The sequence below is a fragment of the Mycetomoellerius zeteki genome, unplaced genomic scaffold, assembly GCF_001594055.1.
Source record: "Mycetomoellerius zeteki isolate Tzet28-1 unplaced genomic scaffold, Tzet1.0 scaffold155, whole genome shotgun sequence".
Taxonomy (NCBI): Eukaryota; Metazoa; Arthropoda; class Insecta; order Hymenoptera; family Formicidae; genus Mycetomoellerius; species Mycetomoellerius zeteki.
In genome coordinates this window covers 3,168,747-3,181,805 of record NW_017256500.1, presented here as the reverse complement: position 1 = coordinate 3,181,805, position 13,059 = coordinate 3,168,747, and the positions used below count along the sequence as shown (strand labels likewise).

General features: G+C 34.1%; 1 protein-coding gene across 1 annotated transcript in view; it reads right to left on the bottom strand.

Moving 5' to 3' along the window:
- The window catches only part of LOC108720766 (protein FAM13A), a 39,240-nt gene that overhangs the window by 5,460 nt on the left and 20,721 nt on the right, over positions 1-13,059 (bottom strand). The gene's annotated exons all lie outside the window — the stretch shown is intronic.

Genomic DNA, 13,059 nt, shown 5'->3' with positions numbered 1-13,059 from the left:
TAATTAGACTAATGCGGCAGGTGAGCGTGTTTACTCTGCATTTAGATCAAACAAGAAACAGTAGTAATTACAAAACGGCTGGCTCAGGTGTCGGGCTTCAATGGGGAAGAGCCACTATCGCGTTTAGTTTTCTTATCACTACGAAATTTACAAACCGGATTCGACCGGCTGAAGCGCATTTGCGTGCACGGGGAAAAATATCATTCGCATCCTTGCGGGTTATTGCTGTAATAACGCGACGTAATTGCAGCTCGCGGATCGTACCGAGGGTAGTTTCCTGATGAATAATGTCCTCGCGCGGCGCGACGTGAGAAGAGTGCACGACTACTAATTGTGTGCCATTAAATCATAATGTACCAATAAAAATCACGAAATATTTATTTCACATTCTCGGTTCTGACGAATATGATGCTGGGTCACTGGGTCGCTTCAACGCAAATACAGGCAACAATGAGAAAATTGCTGAACGTAAACAACTGTTATTTTGTAATAAAAATGAACAGAATGAAATAAACTATTCTACAAAGAAATTTATCATTTTAGCAAAAAGAAAGCATATATAAATATTATTAAGACTTAAGAAACGACCGTATATGATGTGAATACATCAAATAGAGAATGCCATCACGGTCAAAGTTAGATGTTTCGAATAATACAATATATTACTCTTTATTAAATCAATTTATTTCAGATTGCGCCGATAACTTTCGAACTTTCAACATAATTATAAGTCTGAAACGCTAATAATCCCCGCTAAATTAAATTAGAAAAAAAAACTGTAAAGAATTTATTGCGAAAAATATTACCTCAGCCAGGTTTCGAACTTCTCGACTTTTCGGGACAAGTATCTTAACCAACTCGACCACTGAGGCTTCGGAAATATTCCTCGTAATAATTTATATGTATAGAGAGAACGCGTTATATGTAAACATTATTAAAACTTAAGAAACGACCGTATATATAAATTTCGCAATAAGTTCTTTACAGTTTCTCTAATTTAATTTAGAGGGATTATTAGCGTTTCTGAGACTGATTGTGTTAAAAGTCCAAAAGTGATCGGCGCGCAATCATGTTTGAAATAAATTAATTTAATAAAGAATATATATTGTATTATTTGAAACATTTAACTTTGACCATAGCGTTCTCTATCGTATTTGAAAGTATATATAAACTTGCAAAAATAAATATTATGAAAAAAGTCAACCATTCGGCTACCTAATATATATTTTAGAACTGATAACCATCTAAAGGATTTGGATAATAAAAACAAATGTATAAATGTGTATTTTTTTGTAGTATGGGCTAATAAAAATGACAGATTTTTTTAATAATATTTATTTTATTCTATCCATTCATTGTGTAAAGTATAAGCTATTTATCTTCAATAACTTTTCGATTGTCACCTTGTACAAATCGCGTAGCTTAAAAACCTTCAAAACCCTCTTCACAAATAATTTTATATTCGATATTAAATTCGTTATTCTCTCCAATTTATAAATTGTCATATAAAAAATTTGTTTAAAAATATAGTTGCCTTAATGCCAACCGTTTTATTCTGATTTAAATTTTTCCTGGGATAAAAAGCAGCATGTGAATTACGTTTACCTTATTGCACTTAATTTTACGGTCTAATCCAGACATTCTTTTTCCAGATGCAATTCTCGTTCTCGGCAAAGTTTCCACGCGAGCAAAAGTATTATCACAGTCAGCGAAATCTAGTTACCATCCTAAGATTACATTCGCAACTACGATTTAAATTCACATCTCGCGAATCGAATCTTTTCACGTAATCATTTTTCCTTGTAAATGTGCAAAATTAAAATTGTTTATCTCAGTTTGCCATAATTTTCTCTCATAAACGCTAATTGATATCTGATAAAAGATGTTAAATTTTGAGCGATAGCGCTACTTCAATTTTGAAAGAATATTTTTTTTCTTCCTGCAAATTGAATTTTTTTCATTTCATGAATTCAGGTCGTCCTCGACGTCTTGTATCACAAATCGTGATCCGAGTAACGGCGTATACTTAAACGAAACGCTAGGCGATAAATACTTTCATTGTGACTCATCAAACCGCGCGGTAGCTTCTTCGTGCAGAAGCTTGCGGAAATAAAGACATGACGCAACCGATATACGTCTCAATTTTCGTCGATTCTTCTGAAACGTATGAAGTATAATGAAAATAAAAATTAAGATTCAGTCATTTCGCAAGTCTTTATCATTCTTAAACAATGTCTTTTATTTTAATAAATAATTCAATAGTTTAAAAAAAAATGCCTATTAATTTTTCAATATGTCGATTATATATATATATATATATATAAATATTAGCTATCCGAAATTATAAATAGTACACTGCTAAAAACAGTTTATATACAACATAAAATACATTTATAAATATCAGAAATGCAATATTATAATTTAAAATATTGCCTAAACAATATAAAAGATGTTTGCAGCTTTTATAATTTTAATATGTAATTAAAAACTTCTAATCAAATAAGTATTTTTTGCGTTAAAAACGATCGTTTTTAAAGTTCAAATAGGAAACACTTCAATATACATATATGCTTAGAAATATTCAAGGCAATATTTATAGCAACGCTTAAATGTCGCAATAAAATCTATTATGAAGTATATACAATGACCAAGAGAAAGGAAATCCTAATGGAGATCCTAATCAAATGTCGCTCAGACTCAATTAAAACCTCGAAGCGAGTCGAACATCGCAACAGCTGCATTATATGCTCTAAATATAACTTCTTCATATGTACATATATAAATGTTACTTGTTACATCTATCAAGGGTTGGGAAAATTCCAACGGTGCAGTATTATTGGCTACGTTTACACCGTACGCTTAGTCCGCGACCTATACGATAGATGTCTTTGTTTAACCTACAGGATAAACAAGGACATCTATTGTATAGGCCTAAATGCACGGTGTAAACGTAGTCATTGTTTTCATACATCGCACTTTCGATGATCACAGGTCGAAAAGAAGTATCGCAGGAATATCAACACAACCACGAGCCAATTACGCCGTCATTCGCGCCGGTGACGCGCCGTTAATAGCTGAGCGATCAATCCTTAATGAATGCGCGTCAATTTAGCAATGGTGCTTCGCAAACGCTGCTGTTACTCTGAACGTTCGTGTAAACACAGATGTAGAGATATAATATGTTATTGCAAAATGGTAGTCTTACATAAGAGATGATTTATGAATTTATAAGAAAATATTTGCATTAATTGTTAACCGAGAAATTGACTGATATTATTTGTGTCAGTGTATTGATACCGCACTTTTATCAAAAGTGATCAGAGCTAATTATAACGTTCTTGGTGATAGCAGCAGTGCAAAAAATCTTAACAACAGCATTTTTCATCTTGATTAGCTTCTCGGTCCTCCGACTGCGGCGGAACAGATTTTTTGCTTTCTTTCATATCGGATCGATTGATAGATCAAGACACGATTTTCGCGCGCGATATTTTTACGATCCTCGATGATCGATGAATAAATAGGAAAGTACGTGACAAAACAGAGCGCGCTGATTTACGAAGGAGCGCAAGCCTGTTGAGAGACAATCGAGGTGACGCGATGATGAGGATGATCATGATGATGCATCGCCCGCGTCGTCACGAATAGATCTAATAAATTGACAAGCCGGACTCGCACGAGACATAATCCGATTAATTCGCCAGCGGACTAGACTCGCGCGCCTGTCAACTTTGTTCCACGTAGATTAATGTCAATTAGCAACATAAACGAGGTCTCTTGATAGCCGTTTACTATGGATCACCGTATCTTCTAGAAAGACTTCCACAATTTGTTTACTCGAAGAATCCAGACCTATGCAACATCTGTCATAAATTTATGATACTTGCTAAAATCTCTTTTACAAATATCGAAGTAATTGAAATAAATAAGTTTACATAAACCGTAGGAATTTATTAAATTTAAAAATTTATAATATTTTTCTAATAATTTAATACATTTTAATAATATTTTTTTATCGATTTCTTGCCTTGACATACTCTCGTTATTTGATCAAGATAGCGTTAAACGATAATTGAGCAGATCAAATTCTCTCGTGATATCGCTTCTAAAAATAAGAGGTCACTTCTCTCATGTCAGCTATTGTTACCGTCTAGCCATTGCATAAGAAATTTCCCGGGGTGAGCGATATCAAGGTGCATAATAAGCGACGCGCGAGCGTTATCCAATCCAATGTAATTCCGTGCGGTACTTGCACTTTTGCCACGGTTAATAAATTCCGATTAAGGGCAACGTGGAAATCTACTCTTCGCTGCGAGCTCCGGCGCGTTCTAACAAGGCCTCAGCTCTTTTACGAATTACCATGGATTACGGCGCCGAGGCGCCGCTCGGCGAGACGATGTGCCGCGCGATCAAACGCCTTTTAATGCATCACGATGCAAACGGCAGATGCAGAATATGCAGTTGCGATCTGTCGACATTGTAGAGAGTAAAATCAAAATGTTTCAAGAATTTCAATATCTTAAAAAAAATCCTGAAATTTTTGTCTGAAATGTTTTGGGTTTTACTTTCCACAATTCCTTACGATACAATTTCGTAATTAGCTTTGGAACGATAGAATTTAAAATTTGACATAGAAAGTGCATTCATGGCGTAAAATCAGAATATTGTAGAAATTGTTTTTATAGCAAAAAATAAAATCACAAAATAAAAATATAGTTTGTATTAAGAATCTTCAGATTAAAGTCGTTCTTGCAATTAAAATTAAATTTCGACGTTCATGTACTTATAGATCATAAAGAGTCTGTTGAAACTCCATTAACATGAAATATTATATGACTTTTAATATTTTTAATGGCGTGTTATAAACTAAACAGTGTTTAAATATTTTATTATTATTAGATGTTACTGTATATCGTTCTTTCTTTACTCCTCTTTTTAAGTACTATCGAATTGTTTTCTACAATTCTGTTTAAACTGCTGCGTCGTTTAGTGTGTTACACGCTTCTAGCGGTTTTTTTATCGATATAAATGTGTTTAGCATCAGCTCGATACTTTAAAAAGAATATCATGGCCTCTGATTTGTTTTCAGAGAAAATAATGTAGAACCGCGCTTATCTTAATCCTGTTTTGATGTACTTTTAATGTGTTTTTGCATAAGTTCGATATTTTGAAAAGAATATCACAGCCTGAGATTAGTTTTAAAAAAAAATAATGTATAGCCGCGATTATCTTAATCTTATTTTAATGTAGCACAAAATTGGAATTACACAATTGTTGAAATATACAAATTCTGTATAATTCAAATATCAGTCTGTCTATCTCGTCGCAGAGAAACTTGCAACAGCCTTAGAAAGTCGATTACATTCAAGATTTGAAGTGACACGATCTCGATACTGTAAAAAGAAATTCTTACGTTTATCTGACATCGAAACTGCAATAAGCTTCCGCTTTTCCGTATTCACAACCAGCGGAATAAGATCGAAAATTAAGCTAATCGAAACTGAAACAAGCTCTTCAGGGGCACAATCAGAATTTCAGGTTTCCATGCCTCCCATGTTCCATTTTCTTGTTGCTCATCGAATATTAAGAATAAAGTGATACATGGGGAGCAGTCGAGTGGAATCCGAACGAAGCCTAGCTGATTCGTCGCTACTCGCTTCCGATCGTCCTCAATTCGAAACCGCCGCGGATAAACCGGATCGGATCGCGGTAACGTCAACGTCATCGCGTGCAAAGTCATCGCCACGCAAAATTACGCTAAATTTGCAACTCACTGGCCCGCGGGTCCCCCGTTGTCGCGCGTTCCGCTCATGTAATCGCGAGCGCCAACTTTCTTTTCCAACGACGAGGCAGCGCAACCGGCAGAGCGGAGACGAGTCTCTCGGCGACTCGATGAAACATTTATGGTCGTCTGCACGTGGGACTGCACACAGATGAGAGAAGCACGGACACAAACGCGTGCACACACGAACGACAGTGGTAATCTCGATATGTATGATCACGAGGAATGGCGTCCACGACGATGATCGGCGATGTAATGCCCTGTGTGGCTTTGCTTTCCCCTAGAGGAACGCACTTACGCTCGAGAAAAGCGACTCGTTCTTTTTCCGTTCGTCGATCGACTGCCAGCAGCTGCATGGTAACACAGAAAGAGTTCATAAAGCACCGCTTACACGCTGGTGGAGATTTCCGAGCGATTATCCCAGTCATTAAGCCGATGACGTTTGCAGATGTCGATACAGAGTGATCCGCTTTTACTACTACTACCGTTACTATCGCCGCGATTAATTTTAACTTTGAAATACTGACGGATGAACGAGTATAAATCAAAACATTAATAACGGTACGATAACGCGTGATTTGAAATTAGCCCGGAAAAGTGATGACCGGCTGGAAACGATTTCTACATTGATAGAAACCGTATACGCCAAGATTAATAGCACTACCATGTGAATGCATGCAAAATCGTTCTATTTATTTTCACTTGAGAATAAACATTAAAGGAGATTCCGTTTCAGTTTGGATTTTTATCTCTATACGAAATTCACTTGTATATGATCATTACATCGAAGAAAAATTTACTAAATTTTAATATTTGTTTGAACAATATTAACATAACATTTACTTACAAAAAATAAATAAATATTTACTCAATACAAAAATAATACTTAAATTAATGGTTCTTGAGCCATATAAATATATGTTTACATTATTTAGCAAATATTTAGTCAATACTATTCGAACAAATATTTATTAAAAAGTTTAGTAAATTTTTTTAAATATAAAAATAATTCGCTCTTGCGTTCCATCGAAAATTAGATGAGATAGAAAATAACACTGATAAGTCACTCTGTATACTACAACCTATCCATCATCGATTTTAATTGACAATCGTAAAGTAATCCGCGTGAACAAAGCACCAGTGAATGTTCGTGCTGCGAAAGATATTCTAAAAATCGCTTTTCTTTGCGCGAGATTTGAGAAGAATAGATCTGTCTGCTCTCGTTTTTGTTCAAATCTCTGATGGATAAATTACGCGATCTCTCGCGGCAATCTTGTTATCACATTAGCTTCTGAGTGCCGGAATCCCGGGAAATACCGCTCAGAAAGCTTCAGCAGACTCTGGAACGGATGCTCTTGGAAACTTTGGTTTCGAGGTCGACTTCGAATTCGTCTGAGGATTTATTTTCAGTAAATTTCAGTCAACCAATTCTTTTTTCGACTCTAAGTTGCGTAAAACGTTGATTTATATACATGCGAATGATTACTAATGTCTCTTATTTTGAGCAACGCTTTCGACATTCATGGGGCTAAACGTGTCAGCCGATCGGCGATCGAAACCACGGTAACTAACGATCGAAGCTGCACTACAACTCAATTAAATTATCCGAATTACGGTCTTACCCGCAACACGTAGCCGGTGGAGAAAATTCGGTTAATCAGAGTTAGCGTTCTCGGTAGACTGACATATTCGTAGCCGCGAGTGAGCTTCGCCGGCTCTTCAATTAACGATCCTCGGCTTGCGCTCGCGCCTAATTGCGGTGGGCGCGATTAATTAGGAACGGGTCAGGGTGATCGTGGTGCCATGGTGCCGGTCACGCGGTCTCCCATCGCATTGTCCGAACACTGTTTCTTTAAAATGGCGTCTACAATAAAATTTTAAGATATAAAACTTGTGATTTTCTAGAAGCCATTATCCAAGCTTTGTGTCTTGAGCCGTAAAAAATTGACCAATCGATTATTCTTCTCACATTCGACTGTAATTGGTCAAATTCTTACGGCTTAAGACTTGAAACTTAGATAATATTTTATTGTAGAAAGCCTAAATTTAAATTTCAAACCTTAAGTCGTAAGAAAATGATCAATCATAATCGATTATCATTGGTTAATTTCTTACGGCTTGAGTCTTAAAAGCTTAAGATTCACGCCTTAAAATTTCATTATAAACTCCACTTAAACCGTGGCTGTAGTGCTTCTGTGTCCCGGTTTCCAGGTAGAGAAGAGACAAGAGGGCTCACGCGTATATGAGCGATCGTCAAGGACGATTTTCGCGTTTTGCGCTTTCACGTTCACGGGCACGATATACACAGCACACGCATAATACATACGAATAGCCGTACCTTCTCTTGCATATGCACGCACGATGCTGGCAGAAAACCGACTGCACCACTTGCCGCTCGGGCCTTCGTCTATATCGCGCTGCACGTGACAGAGCGGCTCGTGCACGCGATTCTTTCTCTGTGTTACAACATGCAATTGCACGAGAATTTACACGCGACCACTTTGAGATCGAATAGATTAATTTGCTTCTAAAATAAAAAAATTGCTATACATAAATGTATATCATATAGATAAAAATTTTGTTCTAACCCGGGAAAAATGTTATATATATTGGACATATTTTATATATAATTGCATATAAAATATGTCAATTTTTTATATAATTATATATGAAACATTTTTCCCGGAAAATTTTCGATCTTTTTTCAAATAGAATTACTTTCTTCCTGATTATACTAGAAGATGAATGAACCAGTTGGTGAACAGTTAGCGGACATAACCCAATTATTGGACAAAAAAATTGTAATATTAAGTTTTTAATAATGTATGACTTTAAATAAATTCGTTGTTTATAAATATTTAATAAGACGAATTTATTTAGAGTCTACATATATCATTAAAACCTTAATATTTAAAGTTTTTGTCATTTCGTCTAATAATTGGGTCACGTTCGTTATACGTATAATTGTACGTTTACCTTACTAATTCATGAATAGGCTTTAATTTTCTATATTTGGTATTATTGCAGTTTCTCAATATTGTGTAATATATGACATGTCCTTCGTTTATTTTTGATACTGAATTGTCCAGATGACCTAAAATTTGAGGACGAGTTTAAAAAGTTGTTTGCCTTATTAATATCATTAGCGATTTTGGAATCTAGCTGTCGAAGGAAACGGAGATTTCTAATGGAAATTTCATGAAAAAGTTGAAAGACGTGGTACTGTTTTCGGGAGTCATGTCGTTGAATTATGCATGGAGTTCTCTCGGTTGCGGGGTGCAGTCGTAATGAACTTTACAGTGAATCGTAAATCGCAAAGAAAACCGAGGTTCTTTTTCTTCCTACGGTCGGTTGACAGGCCGAGTTGTGGTCGTTTACCACATATGCACACGATATATGTGACGCATGTTCATGTTCATGAGAGAAACACATACGTCTTGGAACCGGTTTTCGAAGCTCGTTCCCGAGCTGTAAGCTTTACGACCGAAAGAAAGCAAGTCTCGAATCTTGATGCATCGCCTTCTACGCTGCACTTGAAAAGCTCGAGTGAATACATTTTTTAAAGTTTTCGACTGAAAAATCGAATTTTCATCTGACTGAATGTGAAAAAAAATTTAAGGCGAAGATTATCAATTTTCTATTAATTTTCTATTAATTTTCTATTAATTTATAATTTTTTATTTATCAATTTTCTATTCTGTTATATTAAAATCCGATTAAGAATTAACTCTCTTAAAAAAAAATTAATTAACTTACATTATTATTTTTGATGGACGAGAAAGAAAATATTCATCATCAAGGTATGTATATACTGGATACACAATTATGTTTGTTCTCGTAAAATATGTAAACTTCCTTATGTCCGGACATTAAAGATTTGCATCTCTTTTAAATATATAATACGTAATTTATTAACAGTATCGTTTAAATAAAGAAAAAGGAAGGTTCGATTTAATATGCAAATTGAAATATTTATTCGGCATTGCACGAGAGAACTAAATAAATATAAATGAGGCTACGCCAATCGATACGTCACTCGGTATAACACGCCGGCAATTATTTATCTACAGTCAGTCGATCAAAAACAATTCTCAATTCGGATACGTCGCTGTTATATTCGAGACAGAGGAGGGGGCGAGAGGGAGTAAGATGAAAAATAGATTCGCTGTCGCGAGATATCTGCGGAACGTTAAACTATTTCTTCGGTGAAATTACCTTGTAAAATTGCGCTATTTGAATAAATATTTGAAAACAGAGATGCCGCTGCAAGTTCGTTGCGATCGTGTCTGACAATAAAGAAAAGAGAGCAAGCTCAGCTACATCAGTCGTAGGTGAACTCATGTGAGTAACTTTACGTATTTGATTATATACAATTATTGGCAAAATAATCTTACGTGAGAATATATTGCCACTTCGCCAGTTGGCAATGTTCCCTTGAATTTTTCAAAGGTATGAATTATGATGTGATAAAATGTGAGAAAATTGAACGGTATCGCGATCCGACAAGTTGTGCGAATGAATATAGGTGCGTCTGGAAAATTAAGTTTCTAAAATAACCATCCCCTTCGCGATGAAAATTTAGAATCGTATGAAATATTAAAATAATAGTATTTAAAATATTGATAGAAAATAGAAGACATATTTAATACTCACAATCAGAAATTTGTCAAATAAAAAACTAGGATTACACAAAAATTTTTATATTAAAAAGTATTTTATAATTTAGTCATGAATTAAAAATAAGATAATTCACTTACAGTTAATCAGGTAGCATATATTGTGCTCTTTCTTTTATCTAATACGCTTTCGGTAAATTAGATCATTTAGATGCATCTAAAAACTTGTATCGGTCGAAAGAGATTGTATTTCACAATCTTCAGCGCCTGTTTTCTCTATTACAATAACAAACATATCGGATTGTTATCGATCTCTCACTTCTATTCGAAGACGTCCAAAATTAAACCGAGATCGATATGTCGCAAGAGTTACCGGAAGGACGGTAGCTCGTTTTAACATCGTGGGGTTCGTTTTAGCTCGTTTATGCGACGTATACACGACAGGCACGCAATCCGTGGCCAGTAGTAATGCTCGCTGTGCCGAATGCAATCATTATGTCTGTATGTCGCGATCTCGTGCGCGCGCGCGTTCGGTACCCTTGACGTCAACGGCTCTATTTTCAGTCGTCGTACATTTAGCGCCGGGCGTACATCGTAAAGTTTAACAACGACGATTGAACACGAGCGAGCTGTGTGTTCATAACTAAATTGCACTTCGCAAAAATTTTCTTCGTCCCCTTAAAAGAATTCCTAAGATTGGTAATTCATTACGTCGAAAATTAATTCATTGATGGGTCGCATTTTAAACTGATAATTTGATTCAATTACGAAATAAAAAAATTATTTATTATATAATATGACATTATAAAATCACTCATTTTCTGGTTAAAAAAAGAAGAAAAAATCCACCTATTTCATCAAGATTTTTTGATATTACATTCTGATATTGATTTGATAGAATTAAATAAATAAAATTTTTTCCTTTAAACATAAAAAATAAAAAAAAGTTTTCTATGTTCTTTACACGTGAAAGATAAAAAACATAGAAATTTTAGTTTATCAGTATCTATTTTTATAGTAAATATTTCTAAAAATACGTACATTTGTTATATTTCTCTAAATATATGAAAAACGTAGATACTTATTTTTATAGATTTCTTTGAAATAATTTTTATCAATTTTTCATTTTAATTGTTTATATATAATAGAGGAGAAGATGGTATTATGGCACCCCAGTTACATTTTACACAATAACTTTGTTAATAATCAATATTTAAGTTTAAAACTTGACAATTACATTCGTTAAAATGTTGTTGAATCGATTGTGGGCTCAAAGTTACGAAATATTTATTACTTAGGATACTATTAACAAAAATACTATTAACACGACATTGCATAATGACTCAACGAAAAAAATGGGTGGTAATGTGGCCTTTCATAAAAATAGTCTTAAAATATTAGTTTTGTTTAGAAAACAGTATTTGATTACAAAATTAATAAAAAAGTAAAATATTTTAAAATGTATGCAAATGAATGTATATACATTCACATAACTCCTGCATATAAGCTACTTAGTACTAAAAATCTCAGTACTAAAAATAGTACACGTAATATAAGCTATAGATCAACAGTAGAGCTACAAAACGTGATTATCAAATAATTATTTTGATATGAAAATCTCAAAAATGAGGTCGTGAGTAATCAATATCCATAGAGGGCCACATTAACAAAATATCATGGTATTGTTTAAATTTGCATAACTCAAAATATATATATAGTCAAATAAAATGTTACATAACAAATAACACACTAAAAACACATTAAATACATACATATATTCATGTGATAATACGCTCAAGTTTAAGAAAAGATGATAAGGAAGTAGGTGTAATTAAATGCTAAAGTGTACCTCAAAAACGTTTCGAAATACTTGAAAATAAAATATGCGTTATAATAAGTGCTGGCTATTAGTAGTTGCTGAGTATTAGTAATATTAGCGTCATGGTGTAATGGCGAGCTAACTGAATTAATAATTTCAGAAATAATCATTAGGGACGGAATCCAAAGACGTTGCTCAAGATTCAACATGGTCTTAAGCTAATGCATGAACCAAACAGAGAGCTGTATTAGCATCTTAAGACATTGCTTGAGATTAAGAACGGACTATGGATTCCGGCTTAGGATTCGCTATATAATAGCAGAGATATGGGAGGCCACAATATATACACTAGCATAATACCACCTTCTCCTCTATTATGTTATTATTTACCTGATAGAACTTTACTTTCTTACTGCTGCGTATAAACAGTTATATAATATCAACTAAACAAATATTTGTTTTTTTAACAAAAAATAAAACAATTTTTTAATTTATATCAATGATAATTGTAAGAAAAAAAATCATTGTAACGATCGCAAATTCGTGACTAATAAAACAAAAGAGGCATCAATAAAAGAGAGATAACAAGCTGTGTTTGTTGTCGGCGAAACTTCAAAGGAGTTATTCACGTTTATGAGTCATACGTATAAAACAAATTATTTTTCCATCATAAAGGAAGGTCACCGATACCGACGTACCACTTTATTTTTAGACAATATTTCTTAAACAAAAGGTAAAAATACAACTTCAAAAATATAAATACAAACTAAAAAGTGTCTTCTATCAGATAGTATAAGCAGTTTTTATTATATAATACTGTTTGCAATTTTGCAATAATTAAGTTT